We start from the raw sequence: 11695 nt of genomic DNA, 5'->3' as shown, positions 1-11695 counted from the left end.
GGTGGAGAGACTGGGGTGCAGGGGAGAGAGCCCAGATAGGAAGAGGAAGGCAGGATGAGGTTGTCATGACATGCGTTGAAGATGCTTAGGGACCGAGTGAGAACAGTTCAGAGCAAGGCACAGCCAGGGCCTTGATTCTGAACAAGGTGAGGTACAAGAAACAAAAAAAAGAAAGTCCAGGTGCGGTGGCTCACGCCTGTAATTCCAGCACTTTGGGAGGCCGAGGTGGGCAGATCACGAGGCCAAGAGATCGCGACTATCCCCATCTCTACTAAAAACACAAAATAAATTAGCCAGGCATGGTGGCGGGCGCCTGTAGTCCCAGCTACTCGGGAGGCTAAGGTAGAAGAATGGCATGAACCCGGGAGGCGGAGCTGGCAGTGAGCTGAGACCGCGCCATTGCACTCCAGTCTGGGTGACACAGCGAGACTCCATCTCAAAAAAAAAAAAAAAAAAGACAGATCATGATCATAAAGACCTCAGAGAAACACATGCCTAAGAGCTAGAATGGGGGAGAAGGAGAGAATGAGGTAGACAGAGGAGTGGCAGCTACCTGGTATGCAGGTGACAGGTGACTTGGGGCCCTAGTTGGACTCTCCACTGACCTTGTCCTGCCCTGATCTGGGCCACCTTTGCCTTGTACATCAGACAAGGCTGAGGCAGATGTCCAGAGCAGCCCCTCTGGCTCTGGCTGGGCAGGAGAGAGACCCTGTGAATTTGCCCAGCAACCCATGGCCTGGCACCACCCCACTGGCAGGGGCAGGGCAGCCAGGGAAAGAGGCTCACAGACCCCTGTCTGCCCTCACTGCAGCAAGCCCAGGGCTATCTGCCCATTGTCCTGCCTCTTTCTCCCATTCCCAGCCTCACCCAGTCTTGACTGCAAGGGATCACCCTTGGGGCCCAGTTCCCATGGCAGGTGAGTGGAGACTCAGAGTACCTAAGACCACTTCACCTGCTCTGGGTGTAAATATGACCATTTCGACTTTATTTTCCTGACCAATCACTTAAGACCTCAACTGCTTTTATTGTCAGGAAGTCCAGCTTCTCATTTCATTTCCATTTGAAGTTGAATATGGCAAGATCTTCATGGCACAGGAGAAAAAAACAGAATCCACAGTGGACAGAGGCCTAGCCAGCATCAGACAGCCTGAGAGGGGTGAGGCTGGTGGCCAGATGTGTGGGAGGCCTGTCCAGGCGGGGACATCAGAGGCAGCACCAGCAGCTGCCAGCAGCACTGAGCTAGGAACTTTCCCAGTAGGTCTGTATTTCAGCCTCAAGACTGGACCAACTGGAAAGGCTGCCTTGAGGAAGCACATCTGCTGGGGCCAGCAGGCCTGGGCGACAGCATGGCTCCCGCCTTAGCCATCTCTGTACCCACCTTCCCTGGACCCCCATTCCATCATCCACAAAGTGGGGTTCTGGCATCCACCCCAGCAGTCATGAGGACCCCAACACGGTGGTAAGACTGCTGCATAGGTGCTGGGTAAGTTTTAATTCTCATTCCCGTTATCATCACATAGCTGTATTATTCATATATTTGATTTTCTCTGGATTGTCACATTCCCAATAGTAGGATGTAGGATCCACAAGGGACTGTTTCCAACCTCCTGCCTAAAACAGTGTCATCGATAAAAATATGCAGAATGAATACCGTAACGAATGAAGGAAGGATTTCGTCGGCTCCATGACCCTGGGCAAATCTCCTCTCTCTTCATGTGCTAAATGGAGTTGATACTGGCATATCTAGGAGAGGGTGCAGGCCTGGAGCCCGGGACTGAGCCTGGCTTGCAGTTATTATTATCCTTATCAATAACACCACACGGGGCTGTGAGTCAGCAGTTGGTGAGGGAGCAGGAGGCGCAGGAGAGGCTGCGGAGTCAGGCGTGCAGCATGTTGGAGCAGGGCTATTCTTGTGGTGCAGCCGGAGGCCTGTAATCACACCCCAGGCAGGCGACAATAAAATCTGGAGTTGTGTAGGGTTGGCTCCCCCATTTTTTTTTTTTAGCTCCTCTCAAGCTCTCTCCACCAACTGCAGCCAGATTTAGGCGGCTTAATTAATTAGCTAGTGTTTATAAAGCGTTTGAAGAATTTTAAAAGTGCGACGTAAGTGCCAAATATTATTTTAATCTGTGTATGTGTGTGTTTTTTTCCAGTAGAGAGGTTTTTTATTTTTTTTTTCCTTGCTTGCTTTCTTTTTCTCTGCAGGTTCTGTTCTGAGAATCAGGCTTGTTAAAAATCACTCCTGGTTCTGGGTCTGGGGTCACTTGCTGGCCAAATTATTTCCTGCTCTCTCTTGCCCGCCTGGCAGAGGACGCAACTGTCCAGGGGCCTGAACCGTCTCAGGGAGAGGAGGGCGGCTGGGCAGGCATTCCCACGCACTGCCGGTGGGAGTGGAAATTGGAACATCCTTTCGGGAAAGCAGCTTGGCAGGATGAACCAAAGGTGTGAAATCTGTTCACCAGCCTTTGCTGGGTTGCTCCCTGAGGACGTGACCCCAGATATGGAGTAGGTTTCCTGTATAACGATCTTAAAGAGTTGGAAAAAGCCCAGACGGTCAATGATAGGGGATGGTTAAGTGAATTACGGCCTATCCCCTATGTGGAATTACAGGCAGCCGTAACAAGCCATTACCATGAAAACGGCGGTCATATAGAAATTTTCATGGCATCATTTTAAATAATATTGTGTTTATGCAAATAAAACCTGTTCATTGCAAGGCATTTAGAGAAAATAAAGAAGTATGAAAACAAAGTAATAATCTCACATCACACCATCAAAGATAACTGCAATCAACATTTTGATGTAGTGAAAATACAAGTGAAGAAAAACAATCTAACATCATACCTTTAGGTAACTAAGAATATGTGTGGACATTTTGCTTTGCATTCACTTAAGTGTTTGCATGAAAATAAAAAATTGAAAATATCCTAATATCCCAGGAAAGGAGACTGGCTGATCCCATTACAGTGAATCCACTTTCACAGCTATAGGCCAAGTCTATAGCCATGAAAATGATGGTACAGAATTACAACAGAAATGTGTTACAAGATCAGAGTCTGTTACCAAGTGGTAGATCCGGTGTGATCCCAAACTCCCAGTTTTGGGGAAAAAAATGATATTAAAGAGTAGCCATGATTATTTTGAGTGGTAGATTTACATGGAATTTTGCCCGTTTATGTTTTCTGTTTGCACTTCTTTCGTAAGAAAAAAAAGATGACGAAAATCTATACTCTCTGTATGATCATGACTTTGTAAAATAAAACTATATATAAACAACTGGAGGGTATTAAACAAAGCTATAAAAATGTAACTTTCTTTGGATCATGAATCTAAACCTCACGAGGTTTTTCTCTTTTTTCCCCTCCTACTTTGGGCATTTTTCAGCTTCTCTAAATTGGATGAACACAAAAGAATATTTATAGCATCTCATTTTGTTTTTTAAAAAACTGTACATGTAATGATGTATGTTACCATATGTGTACTGTTTGAATGAACCTCTCCTCCAGGGATTTAGTCTGTTTTGTTCCCTGCTGTTTCCCCAGCTCCTGCTACTGTGGTTGGCACAGTGTAGATGCTCAATAAATATTTGTTGATTGGTCAATCGCATGTCTAGAGAAAAAGGTTTGCAAGGCCGATAGGTTAAACATGGCACTGTTGTGGTGTGTTACATCTGGGAAATGGGACTGAGGTAGCATGGGGGTTGGCATGTTTTCTTATTACTTTATAATCAATCATATATTGTATTTTTTTTTGCAGTGAACATTTATTGGTTTTGGAAAAAAGTTAAAGTAATGAAACAAAACACAAGAACACGTTTTCTAAGGGGAGAAGTCAGCACAGTGGGTGGTCACCATGTTTGTTGTAAGAGCAACTCAGTGTCCACAGGAAGGGCAGTTAGTGCTGCATTCTGGATCCTTCCGTGTGCCAGGCCCTGAGCTAAGAGCTGTGAAATGGCTGTGTCCCTGGCCTCATGGAGCTTCCACCCTCGAGGCAAAGATGGATTTCAAAGAAATCACTCAAATGATCACATCCGGAATATACCTAACACCCTTAGGCAAGAGGCTCCTGCTGGCATCTTAGATCCCATCTCCTGACCCCTTGCTGTGACCTGCTTCTCTCGCCACATCTCCTTTCTCTTCTTTGAACTGGCCAAGGATGGTGCGACCACCTGCATCGAATGCCACTGAGAGATGTAGTAAGATGAGGGCTGAGAACTGATCACTGGGACTTAGAAAATATATTTGATTTCTTAAAAAACAATGTTCGTGTGTGACTTTTCAGATTAAAAGACGAAAATAATTTTCATAAAGAGTAAAAAAACTATGCATAGTCACTTTTCTTTTTCTTTTCTTTTCTTTTTTTTTTTTTTTGAGACCAAGTCTCACTCTTGTCACCCAGGCTGGAGTGCAGTGGCGCGATCTCAGCTCGCTGCAACCTCCACCTCCCGGGTTCAAGTGATTCTCCTGCCTCAGCCTCCCGAGTAGCTGGGGTTACAGGCACCTGCCACCTCGCCCAGCTAATTTTTGTATTTTTAGTAGAGATGGGGTTTCACCATGTTGGCCAGGCTGGTCTCAAACTCCTGACCTCAGGCGATCTGCCCGCCTCAGCCTCCCAAAGTGCTGGGATTACAGGCATGAGCCACTGCACCCGGCCCACATAGATGCTTTTCCTAATAGAAAAAATATCAACTTAGAACTGAAGCTTGAGGTGGGGGTGGGGAGGGCTGCCTTGCCTGGGGGTGTGAGTCTTCCAGAAGCCTGTCTCATGGGGCAGGGATAATGAAGCTAACAAACACATTTCCCAAGAGCCAGCCTTGCCCAGGTGCTCACTGCCATTGCATGGGAGCTTGCCCATCCCCTGGAAGCAGTGGGCCACCACAGCAGGAGTCACAGGGACAGGCTGGAGGCCACCTGTTTGGATTCTTTGTAGATTGTTTGTTTGTACTCAAGGATGGCCAGGGCCTGGGAGGCTATGGCTGGAGCTCTGGCAGTGCACAGCGCTCAACATTCTAGAGTGGCTGCAGTGATACCCGGCTCCCTTCTTCCCTCACCATTATTGTTATTCAGCATCCTCAGAAGGCTGCGATTTTCTGCCCCACACTTATAGCAGCTCCTCATCAAGGGCTGCCTCTACTATCTTCTGGGTGTGACTTAATGCTGTGTGCAAGAGTATGCAGTGCAAGAGTGTGCATTAAAGAGGGTGCTCACAGGATGTAATACAGGACCTTGCAATAGCACATGTGAACATAAATGTGCATTAAAACAGATGCATACAGGATGTAATAAAGGGCTATGCAGAGAACATGTGAACATTAAGTGTGCATTAAAGCGGATGTACACAGGATGTAGTACAGGGCTTGCAACAGAACATGTGAATATGAGTGTGCTGAGTGTGCATAAGAGTATGCACATGAGAACACATGTGTACATACATGCATGAGTGTACAGAGCATAAGCATCTGCACACACATGTACACATGGGTGGGCACAAGGAGGAGTGTGAAAGAGACGGTGCCTGTGTGCTGGAATATGTCAGAGTGCAGCACAGGAGTGTGTCTGAATGGGGGGCTAGGGATCATGGGTGTGGGCATGTGAATTGTGTGCAGGAGAGTGTCTGAATCACGGTGGCCTGGGCATGTGTGGGAGGGTGTGAGTGTGTGGGAGGGTGATGCAGGAGCGGCATGCACGTGAGTGTTGTGTGTATGTGTGTGTAGAGGGTGTGCGTGTGGGGGTGGCACGTGTGTGACAGAGTGGTGAATGCGTAAATGTGATTGTGAGGGTATGCGCACTGACAAGCAGGGAGGTATGCACATGCCACTATTTGTGTGCACCCCAGGTGTCCGTGCGCCCGTGTTTGGGAATGTGTCCAGCTGGGAATGTGCCTGGCATAGATGAAGTTGCTGTGTAAGTTTCCACAAGCACAAGGGTGATGGAGGATGTGAGAAGACACACTTCCCTCAAGTCTGCCATGGGCTCCTGGTGGTCAACACCCTGTGTGGTATCTGTCTAGGGTCTTGCCCTTGATAGGAGGTGCTAACCTTTCTAGAGCACCTACTTACTATGTGCTGGCCACAGGGCACAGCAGTGAACAGGCCAGCCCAGAACCATCTGCTGGAGCCCATGACCCCATGCAGGGAGGTGAAAGGTAGCTGGGGCTGCATTCATGGTCGGGGCTGCACCAGTGGATGGTTGCATGGATGCCGCAGTTCCCAAGAAGAGACCTTGGGGATCCAACAGCCATGACTACACAGCGATTTCCTCTGGAGTCAGAATGATTCATTGATGCCCTCTCAAACCTCACTCTGCTGCCAGACCCTGTCCTAGATACCATAGAAAACAGAGCTAAATAACACAGGCCCTTGCCCTTGAGAATATCTTAGCATATGGGGCCGTCCTGGACATGAGCAATGACCACGCACATGGCGATCAGTGTTGCAAGAGGAGGTCTGGGGATGGGGTTCTGGAAGACCCCCAGAACCCAGGAAGACTTCCTGGAGCTGGTGGCCCCTGAGCTAGGTCTTAAAGGCTGACAGAGGCTAGGGTGAAGGAAGGCATTTCAAGAGGAGGTAACCACATGAGCAAAGATGCAGAGGTGACAGGACTCAGGGTAGAGTCCATGGAACATGCTCACTGGCTATAAGGAAGCTGAGATGGGGAGGACCTGGGACTGGGCTGACCTAGCGCCCTGAAGGATGGTTTCGGTTGCCCATCTGAAGAACAGGCCAGCACTGGGAGCATTTTGCCGGCACCACTGGATACACCCGCTGGGCAGGGACAAAGCAGGTGCTGCGGTAGAAACTGCTACCTGCATTGAAGCCACCAAAAATGGGGATGCATGTGGCCTGGTAAATGAGCTGAGGGCTGGCCCAGGGCTCAGGGTCCCCACTCCTTCACCCTTGCCCCGGGTAGCTCTGAGAACTCAGTGCTGTGCCATATCCCTGCAAGGAAGGGGCAGACTCTGGTGGCCCCTTCCATGCAGTAGATAAACTAAGGTGGTAAGACCGTCCGGAGCTCGGGCTCTGGGACCGGATGACCTTTATGTCTTGTCTCTAGCCGGGTGATTGGCAAAGCCGCTTTTCTCTAAGCCTCTGTTTCCTCACCTGTAAACAGGAAATGCAGCTCCCTTCCTCCCCAGGTCAGATGCTCTGTGGTTAGAAGTGCTGGACTGAAAATGAGGCATTTCCTTGACTCCCTTTCATCTGTGTCCCACAACCCATCTGTTAGTAGATCCTGCTGGCTCAACTTCTAATACATGGCCAGACCCTGACCTCTTCTTACCACCCTGACTGAACCTCCACGCTGACCTCCCTGCCTCTGCCTCACCTCTCTACCAGCCACGTTCCCCCAGCAGCCAGAGGAGCCTCTAAAACCTAAGTCAAGTGACATTCCTCCTTTGTGCAAAACCCTCCCGCAGTCCCCACTGCACTCAAGAGTGAAATCCAGAATTTTTACAGCGGACCCAGGGGCCTACAGCCTTTTTCTTCCCAATTGTGCCGGATTCTCCACTCACCACATGGCCTTTGCACTCACCATTGCCTCTGCCTGGCACTCTCATCCCTAGATATCTACGTGTCTGGCTCCCTCCCCTCCCTCAGGCCTATCTGAGAGGCCTTCCTTGGCCATTCTGTCTAAAATATTATTCACTTCAATGTCCCTGGCTCTGCTTAATTGTTCTGTATATCATCCCCACTCAAAAAACTACGCATTTCCTTGTTAATTTTTTTAAAAGTGCTTATCTCCCTATCATAGACTCTTATAAGTCCTTTGAGAGCAGGAACTGAGTTTTCTTCCCTAGGGTTGGAGCAGTGCCTGGCACTGGTTGAAAGTATGTTTTGATTTGGATTCCAACTCTGCTACCCATGAGACTCTGGGAAATGTCTCACCCCCTCTGGACCTCTGGCTCTTTATCTGCAGAATGGGTCTCATGATGATGATGATGATGATGATGATGATGATGATGATGATGATACTAGGGTTGTTCTGAGAATGAAACGGGCTAGCGTGCCTGGCACAGAGTAAGTACTCAATGCAGAGCAGCTGTCACCATGCAGATGGGTGTCTAAAGATGAAGGGGGCGACAGATGACCACGTCCTTAAGCCTGAGAGGCTCAGGATCCTCTCCGAGGGAGAGGCAGCTCTGCCTTAACGCATGCATGAGGTGAGCAGGCTGAGCACACTGCTGGCAAGGAGTCAGGGGGGACAGGCAGTGCTGGGAGCCCTATGGAGCATTTGCCTGGTTCAGATGGAACCTGGAGGTGATGAAACGATGCTTGTAGTGTGACCGTGTTTGCAAAGTGGCAGGAAAAGAACTGCAAATCTGTGTAAATATCCTTTAGACTTAACAGGCTTTTGGGGGACCAGCAGAGGCTGGAAGAGCAGGTAGAGGACATTGACATCTACTAGGTTTGGTGCCTTAACAACCTAAGGACCTTCTTTCCTTCTCCCTGTTTTGCAGAGGAAGAAACCGAGGCCTGGAGAGGCTGAGAGCTTGGGAGGTTCTCCCAACCTCCAGGCCCCAACCATTGCCCTGAGACAGGCCCTGCTGCTGCACAGCTACACTTTCATGGGGGCAATGCATGGGCTAGGCCAGATAACCAGAAGCCTTCATTTAGCCCTCAGGACATTCCAGCCCAGAGTGGCAGGTGCTATTGTCACTATCCCCTCCTACAGATGAGGAAGCAGAGCCTGGAGAGGCAGGTAAGTGGCAGAGGTGGGATTCCAACACTGGAGCCTGGAGCCACCCCATGCAATCGCTTCTCCCTGCGACAGGTTCCCTCCAGTTCGGGCTTCTGGATTCTCAGGTTGCCAAGGATGCGCACACATTTTCCCAGCCGAGATAAAGGCCCCCTTAAAAGCGACACGCATTTATTAAACAACATTTGCCAGGGTTTCAGCACACTGCCGGCAGCAGTCAGTCTCCGGACTGACGGGATTCTTCCCCAAGCTGACACTATTCACTGATTCCTTTTATAGAGCATTTTGCAGCTTGCAAAAGCACTTTCCACGGCTCTTAATTCCTTAACCCTCAATAGTCACCCATTTGGGAGGAAATAACGTTAGCAGTTCCATTTTGCAGATGGGGAAACGGAGGTTCAGAGCTGGGAAGACACCTGCCCCAGAGTACACAGCCAGTAAGCGGCACATGCTGGACTCCAGTTCAGGAATGTGCCCCAAAGCAGAAGCCCCTCCATGGCCTCTCCTGCCAGAGGAGTCTGTGGAGTCACCAGGACAAAGGGCCAGGAGGACATGCAGGCTAGAGCATCAGGGCTGGAAGGGACCTGCAAGAGAGGAGCCAAGCCGAGCCCCCTGGTCACAGAAGGAGAAACTGAGGCTGAGGGGGCAGAGGAGTGGGTTTCAGGTCTCCCTGCTGGCAAAAGATGGAGCGGGGACTCCACCAGCTTTCAAAATTCCCAAACCATAAAATGATGACAATCACATAACAGCAGTAACAATAGCTAATAAGCGCCAACGCTGCCCAGAGCAAGACAGGCCTCATGGAACCTCTGCAGGAACCCAGTAAGACAGGGCTGTTACCACCCCCATTTCACAGAGGACCAGATGTGAAGCTTTGGGAGGTACAACCATTTGGCCAAGGTCACAGGGCTGCCAAGCAGTCTGATTCCACCTCCCTCTGTCCTAACCCCTACCCCGCACCAGATTGCCTCATGCAGTGACTCTCTAGGGGAGGCTAACCTCAAGGTGGGGCCTCCAAGCCAACCCCCAGCCTAGAGTGCAGCACTAATTACGTCACGTTTCATGGTTTGCAGCACCTGATCATTCATCATGGTATCTAAAGTGGGGCAAGCAGTTTGTATAGCCAGAATTTTAAGTACGAATTCTGGGGTTTCTTGGCTGCCTCCTCCTATCTCTCCTGGCATTGATATCTTTGTGCTTCCTGATATCTTAGGGTTCTTTATGACAGCTTGATGGGCAGGGAATTGTGGTAGGATCCTGGCCTTGGCCGCAGAGGTGGGACTGTGTGGTAGTTAGGGAATAAGCTTTGCTTGTACAACCTCATAACTCCAAGCCTGCTCTTTAAAAGGGGGCTTTTAGTACCCACCTTGTTCTTTCATTCAATCAGTATCTTTTAACCCACCTACTCTGTGTCAGGCCCGGTACTGAGGTCCTGGGAGGCCCAATGGTGAGTAAGAGACACAGCCCATCTCTCATGCAACTTATATCCTAGTGGGGGAGACAGGGCTGAAATAATGTAATGAATTAATATAGAAATGGCTAGGAGCGCTAGGCAACAGGCAGATTTGGCCCAGTGATAGAAAATCACAAGTGAGAACCTCTTTTGGAATGGGATGGTTGGGAAAGCATCCGAGGAAGGGAGGTGGCACCTGAGACCCAAAGGAAGCGAAGACCAGGGAAGATGTTCCTGTAGAAGAGACAACCGGTGCAAAGGTCCTGGGGTGGGAAAGAACCTGGTGAAGGGCCAGAAAGGAGGCTGCCAAGGCTGAAGCCCAGGGAGGAAGGAGAGTGGTAAGAGGTAAGGATGAAGAGACAGACATGGTCCAGAAATGCCATGCGGTAAGGACTTTGATTTTCTACTAAGGGTGGTGGGAACCACCGAAAAAGGTTTCAGCAGAACCAAAGATGACTTGATTCACTCCAGCTGCTATGGGTGAAGAGCCTGAAGGGTGTAAGGGTGGCCGTGGAAAGCAGCCAATGGGGATGCTGCAGCATTCAGGGGCCTAAATCCTAGCTCTGCACATAAAAGCTGTGTGACCTTGGGCAAGTCACTTTACCTCTCTGAGGCTCAGTTTCTTCATCTGTCCAATGGGTTAATGGTATTTCCTATCTTACAGAACTGTGGTGAGAATTAAATGAGAGAATGCATAATGATCCTGTCACAAGCCAGACATGCTCCATGTCAGGTGCTCAATGAGCCACATCCTGCTGGTCTGGCCCTGACCCCTGCTCATTCCCCCACCTCTTCTCCTTTCACTCCAGCCCCACTGGCCTCTTTGCAATTCCTGGAACATACAAGCTCATTCCTGCCTCAGGGCCTTTGCACCTGCCATTCCTCCCACATGGAGGGCTCTTTTCCTGCTATCCCCATGGCTACTGGCTACTCCTCCATTTTCTTTTCTTTTCTTTTCTTTTTTAGACAGAGTCTTGCTCTGTCACCCAGGCTGGAGTGCAATCTCGGCTCACTGCAACCTCTGCCTCCTGGGGTCAAGCGATTCACCTGTCGTAGCCTCCAGAGTAGCTGGGATTACAGGCACACGCCACCATGCCCGGCTAATTTTTGTATTTTTAGTGGAGATGGGGTTTCGCCATGTTGGCCTGGCTGGTCTCAAACTCCTGACCTCAGGTGATCTGCCCAGCTCAGCCTCCCAAAGTGCTGGGATTATAGGTGTGAGCCACCGTGCCTGGCCTTACTTCTCCATTTTCTTGAGGCCTGTGCTCTTTAGAGCAGCCCTCTCTCTGTCCTAACCTTCTCCCTTCCCTCCTCCTGCTTTTCTCCCCAGCTACCTGGCATCATTTGTTTACCTGGGTGTGTTTTTTACTTCCTCACTAGAATGTCCGCTGCACGAGAGCAGGTGTTTTTGTCTGTCTTGTTCACATTTGTATCCTCCAAGCACCTAGAGCCCCCCCTGGCACATAGTAGATGCTCAAAAATATTTGTTGAATGAATATTTACAATTAAAATGACCCTAATAATGACTGCAAAGTAGTTAAGGGTAAAG

Source organism: Mandrillus leucophaeus, unplaced genomic scaffold (genome assembly GCF_000951045.1).
Source record: "Mandrillus leucophaeus isolate KB7577 unplaced genomic scaffold, Mleu.le_1.0 Scaffold101, whole genome shotgun sequence".
Lineage (NCBI taxonomy): Eukaryota > Metazoa > Chordata > Mammalia > Primates > Cercopithecidae > Mandrillus > Mandrillus leucophaeus.
Note: the sequence above shows the minus strand (reverse complement) of the source record.